Source organism: Felis catus, chromosome A1, assembly GCF_018350175.1.
Source record: "Felis catus isolate Fca126 chromosome A1, F.catus_Fca126_mat1.0, whole genome shotgun sequence".
Lineage (NCBI taxonomy): Eukaryota > Metazoa > Chordata > Mammalia > Carnivora > Felidae > Felis > Felis catus.
The window spans coordinates 18,691,685-18,717,128 of NC_058368.1; the positions used below are offsets into that span (position 1 = coordinate 18,691,685).

Consider the following 25,444-nt stretch of genomic DNA (forward strand, 5'->3'; position numbering starts at 1 on the left):
ATTCTCATGTGAGCCATACTTGAGAAGCAACGATTTATAAGGGAATGGATTTGCTGGTAACTTTCAAACACACAGCTGCAGATAAACTATTGTTGATGACCCAAAATTTTCTTCGACATGTCTGGGGAAAATGGCAGAGTTATAATATGTTTGTATGACGCCTCTTTGTAAAATTCAATAAAATAAACAAAAACGTATTCCATTTATGGTTGGGTCTGCAAGTTTCTCACTTAAGCCATCAAACTTATTTTTAAGGAGAAGAGTTTCTAACGGTGTGTTTTGGGGCCTTCGATCTTAATGTAAAGACTTGTTAGATCGTATATACGAAGCTACCTGTGTTTCCCAATTAAATCTATTCCTGGAAGCATCTGAAGGTCACATGTTAAGGGCACTTGTACAACACACAACCTTCCACAGCAATGCTGAGTGACAGAGCCTGGGGGAAGCCTGTGATTGGCTGGCTGGCCGCCCAAAGACCTCACAAGGTGGCCGCCAGTGGGCTCCAGGAGTGAGTCTGATTTCAACAGCACACTGAGAATGGATCCAGCTCTCATGGGTGAACCTACGACCCTACAGAGTCCGGTTCAGATAACTAGATTGCTAGAGAATTAATTTGCTACGAGAATGATCTTCTATTATACAAGCGAATACATATGATAGCACATGATGGCTTTCTCTCCTTTTGAATGATCTATTGGCAAGTTCAGTATTGTCAGAAGGTTATACTGCAAGTACGACTTCACAGCAGAAGCAGGAAGTTATATAACTGGAAGGTGTAAAGGCATCTGGCCCAAACAGCCTGGTGGGCCCATCTCCACAGTATAATTACATCCTCCAAAATGCCCAGATGCTACTCCTCCATTCAGCCAGGACACCCTCTCTCAAGGACAGGACCAACTTGTGGCTGTTCATCTCTCTTTTTATATCCCCCTTCGGAAACACAGTACATCACGACGGATTAGATTTCTGCTGTTTGTTTGTTTGTTTGTTTGTTTATAATCACATTCTATTTCTGCCTCGTGAGCTCATTCTCTGAATCACCTTGAATGTGATATCTGATGCCTGCAAATTCTCCAGATAGACCATTTCTGACTTTGCTCTCTTGGATGGCTAATCACATCCATTATATGCATATTTTACGGGCTTTACTGTGAGAAGACATAGTAGTCAGGCTGGGACAGGCTATGCTGAAGTAACAGGGAAATCAAAATCTCAGTAACTCAGCAATACAACTTATTTCATACTTTTGCAAAGTCTATCATGAGATGGCAGGGCCCTCCTCCCATCTGGTGAGACTGAATCCAGGTCTTTATTCTGTCATTTACACATCAATGCAGGCTACAGGATCACTGCAGCAAATGAGACAAAGATGGAGGGGAGAGTTGGCTCTTAAGCACCTCTGTGAAAGTGACATCTGATGTCCCATGTTTCATCCGACTGTAGAGGAGTTTGGGAAATATGGTGGACCACTGGATTATTTGGAGAGTGCTAGTTGTGACTGAAACAGAAAGTTCCCGTATTTCCAGGTGCTTAAAAGTACTTTACTGTCACTTTATACCAGTAATAGCTAAGATTAGAGAGCATTGGATGCTTCAGAATTGTTCTTAGTCCGTTTCTAACGTTACTCATCAATATGATCCAGATAATTTACCGAGGGTCTAAAAATCTGGGTTAGACAGGGATAGAGAGTAAACCCAGTTTTACCTTTGAAAAGTGCATAATCTAGTAATGAGGTATTATGTTAACAAAAAGCAATGCTGTTATATGCATATAACACAAAACATAGAATATATACAAAATATAATATCAATATCAATATATAAGATATACATTTAATGATATATAACCGTAATACAGAGAAAAACTAAATGGGAACTAGACTAAATATACAAATCAAATTTAGTGGGAGAAATGATTTCTTTTTGAAGAATACAGGTCATGAACCCAGAGAAGGCAGAATTTTCAGTCCTTTAACAAAGGCTTGTGAAAGGTAGAGACAGGTGAGAAGCATATATGAAGGCAGGAGATGTGAGATTAGCAGTATCTCAGGTCAGTGCAATGTGATGTGTCTGGAACCTAGGTTAAAGCAGGAGAGGAAATGGCTGGAGATGGGCTGGTAAGGTGAGTTGAGGCCTTGAATGCCACTAGGTGGGCTTGAACATTAGTCTAAAGGTAATGGGATATACCGCTGGTCTAGGGAGAAAAGAATAGCTAAACCTCCTTTAGAAAACTCGGTATCAGAGTAGAGACCAGCCAAAAAGCCATCACAGCCACTGCAGAGAGGGACTTTTTCCCAATGGCCCATCTCTCACTGGGACCCCCCAGATTTGAACCTCCTGATGTGTCCATGGCCTTGGAATCTTCCCAGACGTCCCCATCCTAGACCTGGCTGGTACTCATCTGAACAATTCATTCCTTCTCTGCCCCCTGCTCAACAAATCAGCAAACGCTGTTGGCTCTACCTTCTGAGCACATCCCAAGTCCAAACACTCCTCCCCAGCTCCTGAACTCCCACCCTAATCCAAGCTGCCCTCCCCCAGCATGGTCCTTTAAGAGCCTAAATCAGAATTCCACATCCCACAGGGGCTCTCCACCCCACTCAGAATGAAACCCAAAGTCTGCCCCCAGTCTCTGTCCTTGCTCTGCTCATCCCAACTCCACACCTGCTCCCACTCTAGCTTCGGGGCCTGCTGTTCTCTGTACATTTGGGCCATCAGGTGCCTTCGCTGAGCCTCCTGCCCAAAGAGCAATACACCCACATCCCTCCCCATGAACCCTTCCCCCGTGGCTTCAACCCTCTGAGCTTTCCACGGCTGTACTCTAGACCTTCACTGGAACCTGGCACCCAGGAAGCCCTCTGGAATTATGTGTTACATGAAGCAGTGAATAAATGGAAATTTTTGTAACATCAAGTGGGATAAAAAATGGAACTATGGGGTGCCTGGATGGCTCAGTCAGTTAAGTGTCAGACTTTTGATTATGGCTCAGGTCATAATCTCACAGTTCATGGGACCAAGCCCCGCATCTGCGCTGACAGCACGGAGCCTGCTTGGGATTCTCTCTCTCCCTCTCTTTCTGCCCTTTCCCTCCACTCTCTCTCTCTCTCTCAAAATAAATAAATAAACTTTTAAAAAAATGGGGCTAACAGCTAAGAGAGAGGCTGCTCTATTCCTTCCTTACAGAACTTAACAAAAATCTCAGACCATATTCTCATTCCAAGCACCTCTACTCAAGTTAACTTGCTCGGGTAGAGGCTCCCGCCTCTAAGGCAGGACAGGAACATTTATCAAGAGTGGTAAGTGGCCAGAGTGCCTGGGTGGCTCAGTCAGTTGAGCATCTGATTTCAGCTCAGGTCATGATCTCATGGTTCATGAGTTCAAGCCCAGCATCAGGCTCTCTGCTGTCAGATCAGAGCCTGCTTTGGATCTTCTGTCTGCCCCTGCCCCCATCTCTCTGCCCCTCTCCTGCTCTCTCTCTCTCTCTCTCTCTCTCTCTCTCTCAAAAATAAATAAATAAACTTAAAAAAAAAAAGAGTGATAAGAGGCAAAGGAAGGGCCTGAGAGTCCCATGGAGCCAAATCAGCTACATGGCAGGTGCGACCCCTGCACCCATTCCAGGGGCTGCAAACACTGAGGCCAGTGGGGAGGGGGCAGGGGGTAGAGAAGGCCCAGGATGCTAGGTTTCAGGGCTTATGTCTGCTCCCTGCCTGTAAGTCATTTACCCTCTCAGACTCCCCCCACCCACCCACCCCACTGCCACCACCCAAGTATTATGGTAAGTGAAAGTGCTGGGCTGAGTCCCTACCGACAGGGTCCTCAGTGATGGAACTGAGCGGTGTGGGGGTGAGCCGGGAGTACCCTAGGCATTGCATGAAAGTGTTTGAGGGGTTCCACTCAGGGAGGAGGGGCAGGAGCCCCTCACCACGCCACACCCCCTCCTTTCCAGCGCCAAGGGGAAAGGTAGAGCTAATACTTAGGGAGCATGGGGAGAAAAGGCTCACTTGCAATCCTATTCAGAGCCAAGGAATGGTTTCCACGCTCAGAAAGACTTGAAAGTTTACATCTGTGACGCCGCATGTTGTTTTGACAGAATTCTTTTCGTAAGTTGGAAAAGGGGAGCAGAAGGAAATGTGGCCCTTAAAAGAGTAAATTAGCGACAATGCCTTTCGAAGTCCACAAGCCCCCGCCCCACCCCAACAAACAGAGGTTCCAAACAGGCCACCAATCTATTGGCATGCCCAGGTCTGTGAGGTCACAAGCCACCCAGGAGCCTCGGGACAGGACAGAGTCCTGAGTTCACCTCTACCTGTTTCGGGCATCTGTCTCTTAAGATTCAGGTGAGAATGATTCAACAAAGATGGCAAGAAAGACAGAATGGGGATGGATGAGAACAAAAGGGAGAAAAAGTCCATGTTTCTGTGCTGTAGGAAAAAAGTCCATTTCTTTGCCCTTCAAAACCTGACCCAGTTTTCTCCGGCTGAAAGGCAGGCGTCTCAGGAACTCCCTGAGTAGAAATTAAGAGCATTGGAAACTGATTAAGGAGTGGCCTTAGATCAGCAGCGGTTATCGCCCCAGGATGTGCTGTACGATACATATGCTCCCCTTGCTCCGCCCCAGAAATGCCGATTCCGGGTACGCGTAGGTGTGTGTACAGGTGTGTGGGCACCAGAACGGGCCATATGTGCATTTTAAATGCCCCCAGGTGGTCCTGACTCACTGGAGCGTAAGGTACAAACCGCTCTAACAGAGAAGAGTCTCTGGAGTGACGCCTGCCAGAGAAGATTCTGCCCACTGATCAAGATTCCTTCTGAAAGAATCACTTATTAGCCCTGCCAAGCTCCAAGGTACAGAGAGGCTCACAGGTCCCCAGAATACTGGCCTGAAAACTTTAGCCACAGTCTTTATCAGTAGCAGCTGTGAATTTGAATATTGACTTGAACTTCAATAGCCCACTCCTTCCCACTCTCAGCCTCTCCTGGCTTCCATTCATTTGTCAAGTGCGTGTTGAGCACCTGCAATGCGCCAGGCCCCGGGGATACAGCAGAGAACAGCGCCTTTCCTCGTGGCACATGTGGCTCAAGAGGCAGAGAGACAGGAAGCAGTGACCCACGGACAGCTGTCTAACTATAATTGTCAACACAAGCCAGCAAACACACAGGACGGTGTAAAGCTATGTGACGGGCCTGCTTCCCCTCGGGGGCTCAGAAACACCATCTTGAGGAAGCAGCCCTCAAGCGGAGATGAAAATCACAAGAGTAGGCTAGCCAGAGAGCTTTGGGAAGGAGCACACGGCACACCTTTTTAACTATATAATAGTCAGGAAGCTTTGTCCCTAAGAAGAGACACTCACCCACTTCCCCATAGTGATCCCCCAGAGATAAGGCACTCAGGGCAACCAAGTGGGGCCAAGGAGCCCACACAGGCCCTCAAACCATCTCACATTCTAGCCACGTAGTGGCCAACGGGCTGGGTTTGCTCTGTCTGCTTCAGGCATTCATTCATTATTCACTCAGCAATTTCTTGAACGACCTCTTTTTCTCAAGCACTGTGCCAAGCACAGAAGGTGCAAAGCTTAATCGATCACAATCCCTAGCCTCTAGAACCTCACCACCTGTTAAGGGAGACACACTAAAGGTGATTCTAAACTAGACTGAAAAGTGGGCGCAATGGTGATATGTTGCGAGATGAACTGAGCAACACGCAAGCACGCAAGCCGCTGGGAAGAGCACCTGGCACGTAGTCGATGTTTCATAAATATGCGTCATCGTCATTAGAAGAGGATGGTGTGTAGGATACCATGCGGGGTAGAACGGAGTATAGGAGCCACCTAACTGGGATGGATAGGAACGGTGGGGATGACACCTGAGCTGGGTTTCAGAGGATAAATAGGGGCATCAATCTGTATCATCTTAAAGTACCTTACTAATAATAGCTAACCTATACGGTGTGCTAACCACGCATCAGGCACTGTGGGAAGTGCTGTCCCCATTTTACAGACGAGGAAGCTAAGTCCTCAGAAGGTGAAATAACGAAGGGTCTCGCACACAGCAAGTGGGAGAGCCAAGATTTGAAGCCAAGAGGATATGATTCCAGAGGCCAGTCTTTTTTCTAGTAGTCTCATTTCCAAATTTCAAAAAAATAAGTAAACTTCAATAAAGAACAAGGAATGGGTAAATACCTATGGATCCATAACCTGAAATGCATGCAATCATTTTCATATTGGCCTCAGTTATTTTTCCGTAAAGGTGCTGAAGTAACTTTCCTTCCCCAAAGATCACCATGGTGGATCTGGTGTGTGCCCTTGTAGTCTCATAGCTTTTACTTCTACCACCCGTATAGATATCCAGACACAGTAAGATATCTAGAATAGCAAGGGGGTTCATTGTGTTTTAAATATCCTTATAAATTGCTTCTTTCTCTATGTGTTCTCTAACTTGCTTCTTTTTCATGCAGTGTTATGCATTGCATGTACTGCGATGATACTTACTCACCCAACTTGTTCACTTTAACTGCTGTACGTTATTCCATCTCATACCATCACTGATGTGTCTGTGGTCCTAACGATGAACACTGAGTCGTTACCACCTCGCCACCATTAGAAATACTGCTGCGCTGGACATCCTTGCACAAGGCAAGAGTTTCTTCGGAAGCTGAACCCCTACCCTCGATATGTCACCAATTCCCCCAGAAAGATAGTAAGACAAAAGATGGAGATAAACTACAGTCTGTAGGTGCCCTAGAGTGAGCACTAATCAAAACCCCTCCTGGCTACAATGAAATTGTAGTGGGAAATTTGCCATCTTTGATAGAATGGGAAATTTTAATGGGAAATTTGCCATCTTTGATAGAACGGGAAACTGAATGGGAAAATTTGCTATATTTGATAGAAATCAGCACAAATGAGCTGTAGCCTAGTTATTCTTTTCAGAACTTAGAGTTGGTTTTCTTGGCCATACGTGAGAATCACCTGGAAAGCTTTCAGCATCACCAGAGATTCATGATTTATTTGGTGTGGGGTGTGATCTCGGTGTCACCACCCAGTTCCTCACACCTGGTGGAAAGCACTGCTCTGATAAACATGTCCCGAATTCACTCTGACCTTGGGACAGACAAGACCACTCCTTTCCCCTCTTCTTGGGACTCTTCTCCAACCCTCACATCTACCCCACCCCCACCCTGCCCCACCTTGTTCTACAGAAGGACCCATGTTGACTTCCCTGGGTACACCAGTCTTCCTCTGCCTGCCTTGACAGAAACTTTGTCACACTGATGCTGAAAGAGCATCTTTCATGACTGTCTGCCATGCGTGTGTGCTACTGGAAGCTGAGAAGGAAATGCTAATCAAGAAAAAAAATAGCCTGGGTGGCTCAGTTGGTTAAGTGTTCGACTCTTGATTTTGGCTCAGGTCATGATCTCGTGATCGTGAGATGGAGCCCCTTCCTGGTTGGGCTCCACGCTGGGAGTGGAGCCTGCTTGGGATTCTCTCCCAATGTCCTTCCCCAGTGCTGTCTCTCTCTCTCTCTCTTACTTGTTTACCTCTGTTCCGTCATCTCTCCATGCAATGACTCATTGTACCAACACTGACATTGCTGTCTGCTCAGTGTTCGGGCATTTATATCAGGCAAAATATATGGCACTTCTGTCTAGAAAGAACGTCACCCTATGAAAACCGAACAACAATGCTGCTGGGGAACCTACGTGAGTTTATGTCCATTTCACAAAGGAATAAATGAGGTTCCAAAGATGAGGTGACTTGAATCAGGGTTCTCAGATTTTGGGACTTCACATATCAGTAAAAGAAAAAATTTTAATAGTGAGCCCAGTACCTTTATTTTGTCTGTTGGCATTTTTTAAATACCGCCTACTATCACTATTATTTAAAAAGTAAAGAAGAATACTTCAACAACATTGACAAAAAGAAAAGACCTTTATCTCAGAATAAAGTCCTTAAAACTGAATAAATTTAGCCTTAGGGAAAACTGAATCCATTGTGCTGATTCTTCTGCATTTTAATGCAGATGGTGAAACTTTGTCCTAGACCAGCATGGTCCAAGGACCCACATCTGGGAACCATTGAGTTAGAGCATAGAATCTTAGAATTGTAAAATATCTTTAAAGTAACCATGTTCAACCACCCCTGTGATGCTTGAGTTCCTTGTATAATATACTTGACTAATGTGTGTCCAGCTAGTCGTAAGAACGTGTTGATGAGGCCGTTTTGACACATGGACATCTTGACATGTGGAGTATAAAATTGTAATTGAGGTTTTTTTTTTTTGGTAACGGCAGAAAAAAAAAATCAGCTACTCTAAAACACAAATCAAGATGCGAATGCTTTCCATAGTTTCAGCTCTAACCCCAGCCTCACCCCAGAGACCTGTCACTGACCTTCAATGTCAGCAGATCCCCATCTCTAGGCTCATCAAAAGGGCCAAGTGACAGGTAGGTGGGGCCCACAGATGTGTCCGGAGCGGGGCCTGGGTCAGAGAAGAGCTGTGGGTCAGGAGTAGGAGGAGGCTGAGGGAGGGGGTGGAGAAATGGGCCAAAAGCATCAATCTTGCACCCAGCTCAAAAACAGAAGAAAGTTTAATGGTAGGAATGAAACTATGTTCTCCTGTTGACCAAAGAAAATTGATTCTCTCAGAAAGGCACGTCCAACTGCTCATGGTGTTAGTATTTTGCAACATTGCACCGAAATTCCCATGACATCAAACAGCCATATCAGAATTGCAGAATGGGGTATGATCATTCGCACTAACGGCCATCTGAGGTGTATCTTTTAAACCTTTGCAACCATGAGAAAAATCTTCCCTATAGACGACTAAGATGTATTTCTCCTTGGTTTCCGCCGCAGTCCCAGACCTTGCCTGTAGGGCCCCACCAAAAGAATCTAATTCCTCTTCCCCGTGACAGCTCTTCAGAATCACACCTTCCCCCGAATCCCTTCGTCAGCCCCGGGGCTTCAGTTCCTCCATGAGTTCCTGATGTAACGTGGTTTCACATCCCCTGCCTGCCCTGGCCGCCATCCTCTGAATGTATTTATTCTGCCTTGTCTCCAGTGCTTTTCAAGGGTGGCCCACAGATCTGAATTCAGTCCTCTGGGCATGGCCCCACCAGTGCCTCCATCGCCCCCTCCATTCTCGCTGCATCCTAAAAGCCACCGGGGCTCTTGCGGCCCCGTCACACCACTGATGTGGCAACTATGCTGTTGGCACACGGGCCCGGACCTGAGGCTTGTAAGTTGGGGCATTCTCCACTGCACCACACAGTCCTGAGGCCCCCCATGGCACCGTCTTAATGGGGAAGGATGATGGGAGCCATCGCGGCTGGTACGTGGCCCCAGAATGAGACAGGGACATTCAGCTTGAGGCTCTCTCCTTTCCTTGGCCTCAGTGAGCGTGGTTAGACATCCTCTAAGTATAAGCAGCGTGGCTTCCAGCTGCCTGCACCACATGCAGCCGGCCCTATTGCCAGCCGTGATCCCCAGGGCACAGGGCTGCTCGGAGGAATAGAAACAGTTCTCCAGGAACTGTGTACTCGCCTTAGCCTCTCCACCCCCACCCCCATATCGCCCTCGCGAGTTGCCTGCCTGGGGACAACACACAGGTGTCTCAACCCCTCCAAGAGTCACAAACAGCCCTGGGAACAGCAGGGGGATTTGACATCGTGACATTCATCGCTTGAATAAGCAGCAAAAATTAGAGAAACTTCCAAGGGGGAATGGAATCAGTAGGAGACACATCATCCACCACTTTTGACTGACTTTCCCACAGCGTGAAAATTTCTCTTCTGCTACGAAAGAAAGTTTCCCTGGCTCTGCCCCCACTTCCCTCACTGTATTTCCCTTTAAAACACTTCATGTGGTGGATGAGACAGTCATTAAGACATTGAAATTATGAAATGCTTCATGGATACGCATTAAACAATGGATTCTTGCAGCAAATCTTCTAGCAGTGAATTAATCCTGCTTAAGCTGGCTGTTGACTACAGATCCCTGTACATAAACATGCGCGCACACACACACACACACACACACACACACACACACACCCCAGCTGTAAAACCACTACAAGATAGATTTTTCCCTGGAACCACACCTGTGGCCGTGAGAAGTTCCCCATTAGCAGTAACAATGCCCGGCGACAGTGATCCACCACATCCCTCATTTAGAACAAAATAACTCTTACGAGGGTCCCAGAAGGATGCAGTTCGCGCACTATCAGAGTGAATCTCGAACTTCTCAACCATTCATTCCCCCCCCCCCCCGGCACACACACACACTAATTCTGGGTTCTGCCAGAACCCAGCCTCCCTAATTCTCATTATTACTGTTAATATTAATAAAGATGGTGGTGCTAATGAGAAGAAAATGTGTTTCAGCACAGAGACCATCCACCCACTGCGGGACGGGCTTTAGCATTCAGATTTCATTAGCATTAATGTGGCTTCTGCCAGAAGATTTGCACATGGAGACAAGGCTCTGCTTAGACACATATTGTTTTCCTCTCATTATATGGACATTTTCAAGAATATTCAAAATGCAACACAAATTAGGTATGTCATGAGGCTACAGAACTCACGGCTCACTGTGAAGAATGTCAAGTTGGCTGTGGATGAGGCATTTGTGGGTATGGCAGTTTCCTCTCCTGCATGGCAGAAACTTGAATTTATACACTCCCTAGGGATTTCTGCTTGGTTACACAGGCTTGGAAAGCACCTTGCCCAGAGACCTTGGCCCGAAGGAAACCAGACAGCCGGAAGCCGTTCTCTGTTCTTCAGCCTCTGTAGACAGGAGAGGAGAGATAGGAGTCAGGAGGCCCAGTCCAGGCCTGTCTTAGAACAGCTGCAGGAACCAGGCTCTCTGAACATACAAGCCAGAAAGACCTGTCCAGGAAACTGAGGCTAGAGCTCTGTAGAGCCATGTACTCCAGAAATGAAAGCACATGACTTACCGTGCAATTCTTGAAGTCCACTGAAATCGCCAGTTATTATCGCATGTTGTAGGCTGTCCCCAGAGAAGAAGTTGAGTCAGTCAGGGCCCAGTCACGTGGTGCAGGTGTGTGTGCAACATCAGGTTCTCACCTGCCTCACTTTCTCCCTGGTGAGCTGCTGTGTTTCTCCAGGTGCGTGTGTGAGAGTGACAGAGAGACGAGGGTCAACACAGCTAATGATGGCTAGGGTTGGCTGCAGTGATCAAGCCCCAAACCATGGAACTTGGACTTGTCATTCATACTGCTTCCTGAATATCTGAGCCGGGTCATAATGTTGTGACATACATGCACATGTGCACGTGTACCGGTGCATACACACAGAGAAACTGGCTGAGAAACAGATTTACCCTAGTTTGCCTCGGCCTTTGGGAGGACAGGGAAGCCTAAGACAGAAGTGAACTTAGGGTGCGTTCCTGGCCACCCCTGCCCATTCTCTTCCGTTTAAGGTGACCTTGTACATGCTCAGCAGGCTTGCATTCCTTTTTTATGACAAATGACATCATTCGTGCACCGTGGCAACAATAATGTCCCGTCCTGTAGGTCTTTGGGTGTTGGCAGGTGTCTCATTGGCCAGAAATCCCACATCACTTTTGTCTCCTGGTCCTAGATTTTTGAACTACTAAGTCGATTTTGCCCCTACAATCTGGAGACCCAAGAAAGCTGGAGGGAAAAAAAGCAGGGTTGACTACAACTCCATTCTTGAGTAAACAGCCATTTACATACTAAAAAAGTAAGGCAGAATCCTACCCAGCAGCATTCTACCATGCTGTGCAATGTTGCCATTGGCCTAGATAACCTAAGTTCTTGAAAAATTCCAAATGGGCTATACCAAATAATACAAAACACATTCCCATTATCCCAACTGATAGTTGTCTTTAGATAAAATGTGCTCTCATGTTTCTTTAACATCATTAAAATAAGAATTTAAGTTTCCATCCTTCACTACTCAAGGTTATGAGTTAGCAGAAACAGACCAGATGAACTCTATTTCGGCATCTATGTTTACAAAGTCAAATGCACATGAAAACCAACATTAGGCAGAGTTCTGATTGGGCCTGCCTGCACTGGCAAAACAAAATCAGCATTTGAAATATCACCTGGATAATCCAGTCCTGAGACAACGAAGCTTTCTCCCTGTAAGGCTAGTTTAGTGTCAAGACAGGCCCGACAAGCAGGAAATAAATATTCAAAAAAAGATACAAATTAATTCACAATCTTTTCACTAGTGGATATTTTGCATGACATTAGCAATTTAACCACTATCTAAAAGTCAATATCTACTCAAATTTGGGTAGAGTCTAAAATTTGAGTGGGTGAGTCTAAAAAATTCTTGAGTGAGTCTAAAATTTGCAAATGTCAGTGCTCTGAGCTGGCTGAGTTCTTCTCAATGGAAAAAGTGGCTTCCCCACCACTCAGTTCTCCCTTCCTCAACTGGGCCACTTAACTGAGCCTTTTAGATACATAACAGTCCAAGAAAATGCCCAAAGACTTGAAAAGAGAAAGTATTTCACACCTGCTAGCCCAGGGAGAACTACTCACGCTCAAGTGTAAGTACAGGAAGAAGCCAAAAATGGCTCTTAAACAGACATCCCCTAGGGAGGGCAAGGCTATGTCTGCAGCTAGGAATCTGACTTCCCTTAGTGTAGGTCAGTAATACTCAGATCACAGCTCTCCAGCTGCAAGCAGATCTGTTCACAGGAAAACATTTGGTGAAGCCCTCCCTTTCTCTATGAAAAATATATATTCACCTCTTCTTCCAGGGCCGGATCAAGTGACATTTTCATTCAGTGGTAATTGCAAATATGATTCCTAGCATGTTCACCTCTGAGGAACACTGAGGCGAGGCCAGAGTCAGCTACTCTTAACATGTCATAGAAATTACTTTCACTCTCACCTTCTCCCGGCCCCTTTGCAAACTGGAAGCCTTAGCTAGGTACTGACCCATCAGCCATGATGGGGTGAGGGAGAGAGGAAGGAATTTCCTAATCCTATTCTACTTGAATCATACCAGCTTCTCCAGGGAAGGAGCCCATGAAGGGGGAATATTCTCACACAAGCCCAAAATGTTTACAGGCCTCATTGCTTGTCTGAACTGACACTGTCTCAGCAGAGACTCAGAAAAGTTAAGTAACTTGTCAGAAGCCACCCAGCAATTAAATGCCAGAGCCATGACTCCAACCTCGTTCCATTGTACTCCAAAGTTCATGCTTTTTCCATTATGTAGCACTGCTCAACATTTTTCTTAAGGGTTCTCAGGAACCATATTAGTCAAGGTAACATCCACTGCTACAACAAACAAGCTTAAAACTATATAATGACTCAAACAGGATAGTTTGTTTAACGCACACATGAAGTCTTAAATGAATATTCCTTATGGGGGCCTCTCTCCTGGAAGTTGTGATTCAAGGTTGAATGAGGCTCCTTCCACTTTGTGACTCTGCCATTTCAACCTACGGCTTCCGTGGTGGTCATGCTCACCTTCATCGAGAAGGTCCAAGAGGAAGCGCATAGCGGATCAACCATGAACCAGGCCTAGAAATGGCATACAATGGGCCACCTGGTTGGCCCAGAAGAGCACGCAACTCTTGATCTCAAGGCTTTGAGTTCAAGCCCCATATTGGGCATGGAGTCCACTTAAAAAAATAAATAAATAAACATTTAAAAAAGAAAAAAGAAATGGCACACATCAATCACTTCTTCCCACACTCTTTCATCTAGAACTCAATTACATGGCCTCTTTTGAGAGATGCAGCCTAGCTGCACACCTGAGAAAAAGAGAAAATTGGTTTGGTGAACAGCGGACTGACCTTTTTCACAGAAGCTGAAATATTTAATATTTGAAAAGAAAAAAATACACATCTCAACAGAAGCTTGTGGCACAAATTATTTGTGCTTTAAAATACAATATCTATTCATATAGTTATGCGCATCAACCAAAATTAAGGTTTGAAAAAAACTTCTCAGCCAGGACCTGTGATCAGTAAACATTTTAAACCTTTAAAAAGGGTTACAAATTAATTCGCAGTCTTCACATTACTGGGTATGTTTCAAGATATTTAGCAATATAACCAGCCTCTGAAAACAACTCCTGCAAAAAATGGAATCAATAATGTGAAAGGGTCGGGTTGCCATCACTATTACACCATCCATAAGAACTAGGCCTGGCCCTAAAAAGTACCTTCCTACTAAGATTGACCCTATCATTTTAACAGGAGAGATGCTCCCTGAACTCACAAAGCAAAGTGCCCTGTAAGGAAGGTAAACTCTGGTTCTTTACTGTTGTTGGCAGTAAAGTACATAAGTCACCTTGTAAGCCCCAACCATTCTTGAGCATCGATGTCTGAGATTCCATCTATATCTGCCCACATTGTTTTTACCACTGATGACTTCTCCCAAGAGACCCTTTGCAGCAGCAAGACAAAGAAGGTCTTACAATGACAGTGACAGTGCTCTAAACACTTTTCTCAGTGCAAGAGTTGGGCAGTAACCACGGGGGATGAAACCACATCTCCTCCATGCCTGTTCATGGACTCTGTTCCAAATGTCCAGGTGCATATGGCAATATTTGGAAACTGAAGCTTTGAGCACCCTGAAGAATGAATTAAACATCTATGTTCTCAAATAAACTTTGGGTATATAAAAGTGATATGCCTGAGACAGGAAAACATAGACACTCTTTGTCTGGTTTGTTAGATGTGGTCGTTCAATTAAATGCCTCTGCTACTCCGTTCGCAGCCCTTGCTCTGTCCCCACCCCTATTTTAGCTTTCTTCTTGGCCTTCTGAAGAAAATCAGAAGGGTGGGAACCAGAGTGCAACACAGAGTCTGGCAAATGCCAAGAGCTCATTTCAACTCCTCCAATATGTATGAAGCGTCATTATACACAGGCAACCATACACAGTATCGGGGTTACGATATGGTCCCATTTTGAAAGAGGTCCCACTCTTTCAGAGTAAACAAAGGTGCATATTCTTTTGCACGTAGTAGAAACTCTGAGACTATTTGTTGCATAACTGAGTGAAAGATCAGACCCTATAGTCATACTGTATGTCAAGGAAAGACCCCAAGCTTTTTCTAAAACTGAAGAACATATCAATTTTGGTGAATTATTGACCCCTGTTCCCTTCAATACAGTAGGTAAATGGCACAATTTTCACTGATAACGGTGGGTTAGAATGATATTAGCAGAATTTCTCCATAAGAAAATTTCATAAAAGGATCATCAAAAGTGATCATTGAAACAGGAAAAATTTTTAAATATTCTCAACGTTCAGCCTTCCCTGGTTTGTCCTTTTAAAGAATAAGCACACATACACACCCCTGAGTTATAAGAAGTACCACTTTAATGCAAGCCTACGAAAACTACAGACTGGTTTTTAGGTTACTATTGAGAGCCAATAAAAGTATTATTGTCAAGTCAAAATTCATTTCAAATCTCACCAAAGATTCTGATCCCTTCTATAATAGAGATAAATTGTCATACACCCCACGGAGTCCATTTCTCTTCAACTACATTCTGCTATAAAATTAAACTGGGAAAAATGATAGCACGTCAGACACCAAAGAGCCTGTGACACATGAAAAGTGGTGTGGCCCAGAACAAAGGACAAACACATATGGTAGCTGGTTGGATCATCCTGTTGAGTGTACCTCTCATCGTCATCACAGTCTCTCTGAAGCCAAACACTGCACCCAGTAATTCCCCGTAACCACTATGTCCCTCCATAGAGCAAGAAACTGCCTGAGCCAGACAGAGGTGCCCATTTTAAGTAGAAGAGATTTTACCCTGCATGGTATTTTATTCAAGATGCATGCCGATTTATTTAGAGATCCTTTCTTAGAGTTCATGGTCTAAATCTTCATGCGTGCTCGTGTGTGTGCGTGTGTGTGCATGCACACACATGCGGTCATGCCGACGTGTATGGGTGTGACAGCTCTTTATAATTTCGGGGTTCCTCCCCAATTGCACAAATGCATACTTCAGATGACTTTGGTAACTTCATTTTCATACCCTGAAATGCAAGTACACCAAACCTCAGTTCAATACCCTTCACCCACTTAAAAGTCCATCCACCCTCCAAAGGACATCCACGCCTAAGTCCTCCACCCTCCAAATTTATGTGCCTTCTGTTCCTATTTCCTTTTTTTTTTTTAAGTATAGAGGTTTATTAAAGAAGCTGCAAACATCTTTGTTCTTTTGATGGCATTATTACTGGCTCTCCATTCCTGCCTAATGAAGAGGAGAGGTAACATCTTCTCTTGCTCTCTCTCTTGTCCTCTGTCTTCTGTTACAAAATATTTAGAGACGACTAGCCTGCAATAGGGTTACAATGCTAAACATCTGGCTGCACTTAAATCCATACTTTAGTCTTTTGTCATTCTATCAAGCATTGAGTTGGACTAGAATTACCTCTGCCCCCAAGTTCTCTTCAGCCAGTTGACAACGGCTGCCTGACTCTCGCTATTATTGATTTAAACCCAGAAGACAGCCAGGCTGTTCCTGTTCAGCACCTCCTGGTTCCAGAACAGTGGAAGCAAGCACACATTTTCCAAGTTAAGCTTAGAAAACCACTTTCACTTTCAGAAGGGAAGCCAGATCCTTCTACTGCATGGAGAAGACCACAGGCAATTGAGTACTTAATAAATGTCTTTGATAAGGATTTTGAAGATTCTTTTTTTTTTTATTTTTTTTTCAACTTTTTTTTATTTATTTTTGGGACAGAGAGAGACAGAGCATGAACGGGGGAGGGGCAGAGAGAGAGGGAGACACAGAATCGGAAACAGGCTCCAGGCTCCGAGCCATCAGCCCAGAGCCTGATGCGGGGCTCGAACTCACGGACCGCGAGATCGTGACCTGGCTGAAGTCGAACGCTTAACCGACTGCGCCACCCAGGTGCCCCAGGATTTTGAAGATTCTTAAACAGAAGGAAAGAGGGGACAAATGAAAGAGATTGAGAGAAGAAATGGTCCTGCAGTCAGAATGATAGAAATGCACAAAGACTCTCATGGCCATTTCTGCGAAAATGTTAACCCCGAACTTTTATGAGAGACATTCTCTGCACCACACGCAGTGCTAAGTCATTGATGTGGATTAGTGATTCAACTAATCAGTGACTCAACGACCCAGGTATTACCATTAATCTAATCCTACTTTACAAAGGAGGAAATAGGCATGATAAGGTTCAGTAACTAGCCTAACATTGAGCTCAAAGGTGTGTTAAATTCCAGAGCCTTCGTGCATACCCACTTGATGTCGGTTACATGGGGCCTGGAGCTTCATAAGGCATCAAAAATGCCTGTTTCCTCTCCGACCCTCCCTCCTCCTAGCCCTTTCTTGTTCTTCGCTCCCAACAAACTTGTCCCTTGGGGCCCAGATTCCGAGTGCTCCACCACTTCTACTGCCGCCTTTCCTTGCCCATCCTGAGCTCTGTTAGCCACTCAACCACATCCTGAGCTCCTTCCAGTCCTGATGTCTTCCTTAGAAATCTAGCTCTCTAGGACGGTTCGCTAAGGTTCAAGCCATCCTGAGGGTGCAGGGGAGAAGGTGAGAGGCCACGTGCCAGCTGGCCAGGAACTAGAGGGACATGGCTACAGCAGCTAGCAGGGGCTAAGTCCCTCAGATCTAGGCAGTTCCACAAACTCAGCTGCACTGAAACTGGGGCCGCAATGCACCCTGCCATAGTGCAAATTTGGAACCGTGATTGGCAGTTGGCTTGCAGACCCCTGGGCACTGACCAGTTTCCCACGTAGGCTCATCCTTGTCATATGTGCCTTCTAGCCCACACTCCACTTTACGTGCTAAAGTCTTTTGGATGCTTCTCCTAGTGCTATTGCAGCATTATAATAGATCACCGCCATCAAGGGAACACGGGTGAAACCCATTTACACAAGCACATGCACACACATGCAGGCGTGCCCACGGACACATACGCATCTGCATGGCCACTGCCCCTCTTTTCCTCCCTCATGTTTTTATTATAATGTTTATCGTAATTTGATTCTATCTCCATAGAAACAATACTATGATCATTTTAATGTGTATCATGTATTAAGCATCGCCTCGTGTAAGGCAATTTCTATGCAATCATCTCATTGGATCTTCACAGCCACCTATGAGAAGAGAATCATCACTCACATTTTAAAGACACTGAATATTAAAGCTTACAGAGGCTCAGAGACTTGCCCTGGGACATTTGGTGAGTTACAAGTGACGGGTAGACATGAGTTTCAGACCACCTTCCCTAAGACGCTAGTAATCTCTACACATGTGTAGAGGGACCTGCACCCCATGACCTTCAGAGAAGGCCAGAGAAACAGTACTAAAGGGTAATACTTTAGAGAAAAATTGCTTTTCCTAATAGTTCTTTTAAAAATATACGTACTTATTTATTTTGAGAGAGAGAGAGAGTGTGTGTTTGCGTAAGCGGTGCATGAACAGAGAAAGAGGGAGACAGAATCCCAAGCCTGATCTCAGGAATTGTGGGATCCTGGCCTGAGCCAAAATCAAGAGTCGTATGCTTAAGCTACTGGCCTCGAGGCACCTCCTGATAGTTTCTTTTTATTGGTGTTTTCCAATTTTCCGTGGAGAAATATAAAGGAGGCAATTGACCACCTCTGACTGTTTACCTGCCATCATTTCCCCTCTTGTTCCTCAGAGACTATGTTAGCTCCTAAAACAGCTTACAAGGCACAGACACAGGTCAGACCCAAACGCCAAGGGAAGGAAAAGGCTCTAGATAAGAAAAAGGAAGTAGGAGGAGAAAACATGCCTGTTTTATTGTAGTGGGGAATCACTCGAGTTAACCTTGTGCTTTTCCGAAGGAGCGTTTCGATAATCTTAGAGGGGCTAGAGCAAGAGCGTTTCCATTAGTGGTCTCCATTAATTTCCAAGGGCCTCCTTCTGAGGGGTTGGGAAAATCAGCTGTTTGTGAGCTTCTATCACTGCCACATTTCCTTGCATTCAGAGGGAATGAAAGTCTAAAAAGCACTCCTGTCTCTCATGTAAACAGTTCCACACCCAGCCACAGCATTCAAGAAAGGTGGGATATGTTAACATCTCTAGAGAACTCCATGAACACAATCCGTCCAACTCTGAGATGTGACAGGATCTATACAAAAAGAGTAAAAAGAAATCACCCTCTGAAATGCCTAAAAACACGAACCAAAGGGTGTTCTAGGAAAAAGGGTTCCTGCTAGGGACTACCTGCAGGAAATCACAAGGTAGGTGACTCACGTGAAAGGGATTAACCTTTGGTATTTAGATTGAAGTCCCAGATGGCGCTGGCCATTGGCCATTCTTACCATCTAGTGCTCAGAGGGTGCCAGCCGTACGGGCTCTGGAGGTCAGGTTGGGGCAGGACGGAGGTGGCAGCCTGCCTGGCCTTACCAAGGGGTTGGCAAGCTATTTGATACGGGAATCGGAGGTTCCCTTTTGAGTCTCCTGAGCCCCAGGCCCACATAAGTATCCTCTGTTGACAAAGGGTCCTAACCGTTGAATACATACCACCGTGTTTTCTCCACTGCAGCTAAAGGCGTTAACACAGACTAAAGGCATTTTTCAAAACTAGCATGGTTTCATGGCTTCTCTTCCAGTATTCCTCGGGTTTAATCAGGAAAACATGTGGTCATAACTGTTCACAGACAGACCCCTTTTTGACATGATTGCCCATTTCATCAGTTTGATACTACAGGCATTTCTGGATTCAAATTAAGTAAATAGATAATAGAGGCTGACCATGGAGAATCATATCAACTGATGCTTTAGACAGATTTGACCCTGTTGTGCATATGCAAACACGGACACAGAGTCTTTTCTAAACCTGTCTTCGTTTGGTGCTACCTATAAAGAAAAACATTATCCCACGTGACAATACTCGCTTGTAAAAAAAACTTCCCATCACTTTCATCAAATAGGTACTGAAGCAAAGTCGCAAATAACTGTATCAGCAAAACCCTACGTTGATCTCAAAGAAGATTCTACGTAAGGGCAGGTCTAGGTGCATCTCAAATACAGTGTGTAATTATTGACTCCCCGACACGTGCTCAGGGTTATTATTATTTTTTTTTTATCAGGCTCAATGAGATTTCTCGTGCACTTTCACTTCTGGCAGTAAGTCTGGAATTTACTTCAGCTGATCGAAAGAATTTGCGAACAAGCATTTTATGTCAACTGTCACCACCCTCCAGCAACTGGCTGGGGCTGAAAGGTGTCTTCAACTGGGTGGCCGGGGGAGGCAGGTCCGTGAGACCCCCCCAGGTGTCTCATCACTCAGCACGGCCACTTCATGAGAGTAACGAGACCAGCCCTGGCCACTTGACCATGGGCAGCATGGCAGGATTACCCCAACCGCCTCTCCGAAAACTCCGATAAGCACTGACAAACTGAATAAGGATGTGTGGCGAATGCCATTCTATCAGCACCCCCACTTGGCTCAAAAGCCGCAGGGGTGAGAATCTTTTGGTATAACTCATGCCGCGGTAAGAGTGAAACCTTCAAACAGCAAAGCCCTGATTGAGAGGCGTTGGTTTTTTCTGTTGTTGTTGTTTTTGTTTAAAAGAGGCAGTTTACAACTCCGGCTGCTACAGTCAGGGGACCAGTTAACAATGCGGAAGAGAAAAGAACCCTAGAAAAGAAAGCAGGATACAGATGACAACGACTTAGAGGAGAGGATCGTGAGCAATTGTAAAACACCTTCCAGTCATTTTCGGCTCAGAGGATGTCTTTTCCTACAGCATAAGACAAGGAGGCCTAGAAATTCCCTCTCATTACAGCGCCACAGGCATGGGCCGGATATTTTACAGAGTCCATATAAAATGAAATTTGATCTTCTGGCTTCCGCGTTTGCGCCAACGATCGCAGTAGTAAATGGGAACAGAAGTGGCTAGAGCTACAGAAAAATGATGAAGCTTGGTCAGGGCAGGAAAACGAAGGTTAAATTCTGAATAACCACAGGCAGAGGGCAGAAACAAGTATATATCGGCTCTAAAATAAAGAGGTGAACTGTGATTAGCCATAAGTGACCATGGATCAGTGGGTGACAGAAGGGGTCAAGGTACATCTGATAAGCCACCTTACTTAGTGTGTGTGTGTGTGTGTGTGTGTGTGTGTGTGTGACCATGCTCATTTCCCACCATGTCCACAAAGAGTTTGAGCATCACCAATTCCCTCATGAGGAATCCTGGGTCTGACAGCAGACCCATACTCTACATATACCAATATATACTTTATGATTTAGGTTGATGTATGCACACACACTTTATCAAGCTATCGATAAGCCATTCCATGGGAGATATTTATATAGTCTCAACCAATTCTTTTCTTACATTTCTAGAACTTTGCGCTTTAAAATATTGGAATGCCCCATAGATCTAGTTAGGAGACACTTGAATGGGGTGGCCACTTTCCTGGGAAGGAAACTTTCTTGCCTTTATGAGAGTTTCATCAGTGGCCCCCTCCTCCCCTGGGGCAGATGCTGGAAAATGCAACGGCCAGATCAGCTGTAGCCATGTGACCTCTCACCCCGGGAGGACACAAAGCCAAGAGCATCACAGGAAAAGGGACCAGACCCACTCAGTTCAGTCTACCCTAAAGCCAATCTGCATTCTCTGAGCTTTTTAAGAATACCACTTTTAAGGGCATCTGGGTGTCTCAGTCAGTTAAGCGTCTGACTTTGGCTCAGGTCATGATCTGGGGTTTGTGGGTCTGAGCCTCACGTTGGGCTCTTTGCTATCACCACAGAGCCTGCTTCAGATCCTCTGTCCCCTTCTCTCTCTGCCCCTCCCTCCCTCGTGGTCTCCCCCCCCCCTTTCAAAAATAAATAAATGTTGGGGCGCCTGGGTGGCGCAGTCGGTTAAGCGTCCGACTTCAGCCAGGTCACGATCTCGCGGTCCGTGAGTTCGAGCCCCGCGTCAGGCTCTGGGCTGATGGCTCAGAGCCTGGAGCCTGTTTCCGATTCTGTATCTCCCTCTCTCTCTGCCCCTCCCCCGTTTATGCTCTGTCTCTCTCTGTCCCAAAAATAAATAAACATTGAAAAAAAATTAAAAATAAATAAATGTTTATTAAAAAAAAAAAAGAATACCACTTTAATGGGTAACATGAGGTATGTCGCCAGGTAAGCGAAATAAGTGATTATTTAAAAACCTCTATCCGCCATTCATATATCCCAGCAGCTGCCCTCAGGGGGCGGTTTCTGTGCCTGCTCAGAGCTGGGCCTGTGTGGAGGGAGCATGTCAAGGCCCTGCTTAGGACCCGCCTCCAAGGACCCCCTCATCCTTCTGCATCTGCGGTTCCCCTTTCTCCGCCTCTCTCCATCTCTTTTCGGCTTCAACACCTTTCCTTTACTTCATCAACTTTAATGAAACGTACAAACAGGAAATTCACATAAGTAACAGGGGAAATGGTTTACAGATTGCCTTTGACGGTCACATTTCTCCGTGTTGTTTGATTTGGTTTTCCTACCACGGGAGGAAACAGTCCTACACGCCATTTCACAGACAAAAACCTACGGCCCCCGTAGCTGGGAGACCCGCCAAGGTCATGTAGCTGCCCTGGGGGCGGCAAAGGGCCCCGAACCCAGGTCACCTGTGCCCAGCCAGGTGTGCTGTCTTCAGAAGAGAGGTTATTCAGAAGATCCGCTGGCTCTTCCCTGTGGCTGACTAACCGGCCACTGCTGAATGCTTGAGTCCATTCAGACACTGAGGAGACAGGCATGCTTCACAAAGCACAACCTTGAGAGCAGCCGGGGCGGGGGGGGAAAATGCCCTGACAAATCTTGCTTCCTTTCAACAGTTCTCTGCCCTACATTGTTCCCAGCATTGTCTGCACTTCCCCGTTAGTCACTCGGTGAGTCAAGAGCTGGCCAGGGCCAGCTGCAGACACGCACCACTGGCTCCCTCCATCAGGGGCCCAACCACGATGCTGCCTTCCTCCCGGGCCCTGAGGAGGCCAGGCTCCACAGGCCAACGAGCCACAGGGGACCTCCCAAACCACCTGTTATTGTGACCATGTGCGTGGCCTAAGCGGTTTGTTTTGATCGGCGTCCCAAAGAGGAAACAAAGCCTATATTTATGTTTAAAAAAGAAAAAAAAAAAAGCTCATTTGCCCAGCCCCCTCTGTAATATTTGGAATTCACTGGGCCTTTCCTAAAACCCACTGGAGATCAGAATGAAAAACACCTTCCCACAGTGAAAGTGAACTCCCAGTTTTGGGGGTTAAACATGGAGTCTATTGGCATCTTTTCTGAAACTACTTTTTTTAGCCAGGAACTAAGCCTGTGAGGAGCTAGAAAAATCCAAGAGGAAAAATGACTAACTCTCATGGCTTACAGGGTTTGCTATCCAATCAAAAAGAGGAGAAAACCCAAACAAACATATGTGAGCACATATAACAGACATTTCAGCAAATTCATGAGTTGTGAGGTTACAAGTTGAATTACGTCTCTCCCTTCCTCCCCCAAAAAAAAGATATGCTGGCATCCTAATTCCCAGTATCTCAGAATGTGACCCTATTTAGAGATAGGGTCTTTACAGAGGTAATCAAGTGAAAATGAACTCATTAGAGTTGGCCCTAAGCCCGAAGGACTGGTGTTCTCGCAAAAGAGGAACATTTGCATGCGGGCACTCACAGGGACAACGTCATATAAAGAAGAAGGCAGAGACCCACAAGCTAAGGAACACCAAAAAATTCCAGGAAACCCCCAGAACAAGGAGAGAGGCATGGAACAGCTTCTCTCTCACAACCTCAGAAGAAACCAACCTTGCCAATGCCTTGATCTCAGACTTCTGGCCTCCGGAACTGAGGTGGTGAATTTCTGTTCTGTCAGCCACTCAGGGTGTAGCCCATTGGTACAGCAGCCCTACGGCAGACGAGTATGGGTGATAACGGTACATTCAATCCACACAGGTTCCTGTACTGGCTCCACCCGATGAGGGCCTTCGCACTAGGGGTTTCCCCAAATCCATTCATGGTTAGCTCCTTCTTGCTATACAGACTTTAGCTTATATGATGCCTCTTCAGACCCTTCCTCACCACCCATGCTAAAGAACATCATTCTGCTCCCCCACCACTGCAGCACTCCTTCCCACTCCCTAACTCGTTTTCTTGGTGCCACTGGTCACTCTCCTGCTCAGTGCTTTTGTGGGTTTATCATCTTTCTCTGTTCCTCCACAATATAAGCTCAGAAGAGCAAAGTTCTCATGTGTCTTGATCACAGCTATGCATTTTAGTGGGAGCTGAATACATTTTTGTAGAGTAGGAGCACACAGAGAAAGGAATTAAGGGATTAGAAATGGGGGGGAAATCTTATTTATTCATGTTTTCATTCAGTTTATTCAGTTACCATTTATTAAGAACGTACGAGTGTCTAGAACTCTACAAGACTCTGGAGAAATTCAAAAGACCTTCAAGTCCTATCTATTGATAAACATAGGAAATTTCCAAAAATAGTCCTGTGCAGTACAAGATAACTAAGAAAGTCGGATTACATCTTATAGCATCTGAAATTGATTTCGGCATTATCACCACTTCCCACCTACCCTCTTTCTTCCTTCACCTTTCTGCGTGAAAGCAAGAGTCTTAAGAAAGAAGACAATGGAAACACAATGTACCTAGATTCTCCCTGAGGGGTAAATTCCCTAACTGGCCCTTCCATTCTGCACCGTGAAACTCCCAACCCCAAGCGCCTCAGGAAAGTCTCAGCAGCTTCAGCAACCTGTGGCTCCCACCTGAGTCTCTCCCTTCCCACCTCCCAGTGAGACAGTCAGGGACAGACTGACTTGAGAGTAGAATGAACATTTGTGATGATGATGTCTCATGCCGTTCCTCTACCCAAATTAGCCTCTAAACACTGACTAACAGTCAATGGCCCTTGCAGTTTATAGCTTGGGGCTAAATGTTACTGCTGTCCACTCCTATCTCTCACTCCATAGAATCTGCCCAGGCACAGGTGCCCAGTGGATTGGATCAGGTTGCAGTTGGACCAAAAGATGTTGCCTGTTGTCCCTTTAACCCCAACCCTTGGTCCTGTGCTAAGAAAGTGTTTTGGTTTGTGAATCCTAGTCACTGTCTATCCACTCACTAGGTGTGTAAACTTGCACATGTTCTCTAAATAGTCTATTTCCTTCATAGGACAGTGATGATCCCTACCTCACACCAGTGCCATAAGACAGAGCTTATATAAAACCACCAGTAAAGTGCCTTTTCTATACTAGAAACTAATAATAAATATCAATTAAATATGAACCTTTTCAGTTGTATGTTTGGAGTGTGCATCCTTCATAACTATAGATAAGAATCATCTTTTATATAGCATATGTCAATGAAGAGGTTTTGCCAGCATTAATTTTCATGGGCCACAGATTATCTAAGATGAAGTTAGGCAGGAGATAAATGTCAAATCACCCAGGCCTGGAGTGGAAGGGGTGGTCAGGATCCCAAGAAAAGACTGAGGAAGGTAAA

The 25,444-nt window shown here is 45.5% G+C and overlaps 1 long non-coding RNA gene across 1 annotated transcript in view; it reads right to left on the reverse strand.

The window, feature by feature from the left end:
- Positions 1–25,444, reverse strand: part of LOC109497596 — a 379,881-nt gene that overhangs the window by 350,010 nt on the left and 4,427 nt on the right. The window contains exons 2-3 of the long non-coding RNA XR_006594206.1: positions 23,744–23,843; positions 10,580–10,781 (exon numbers count right to left, since the gene is read on the reverse strand). This is a non-coding gene — a long non-coding RNA (uncharacterized LOC109497596). The remainder of the gene's footprint in view (positions 1–10,579; positions 10,782–23,743; positions 23,844–25,444) is intronic.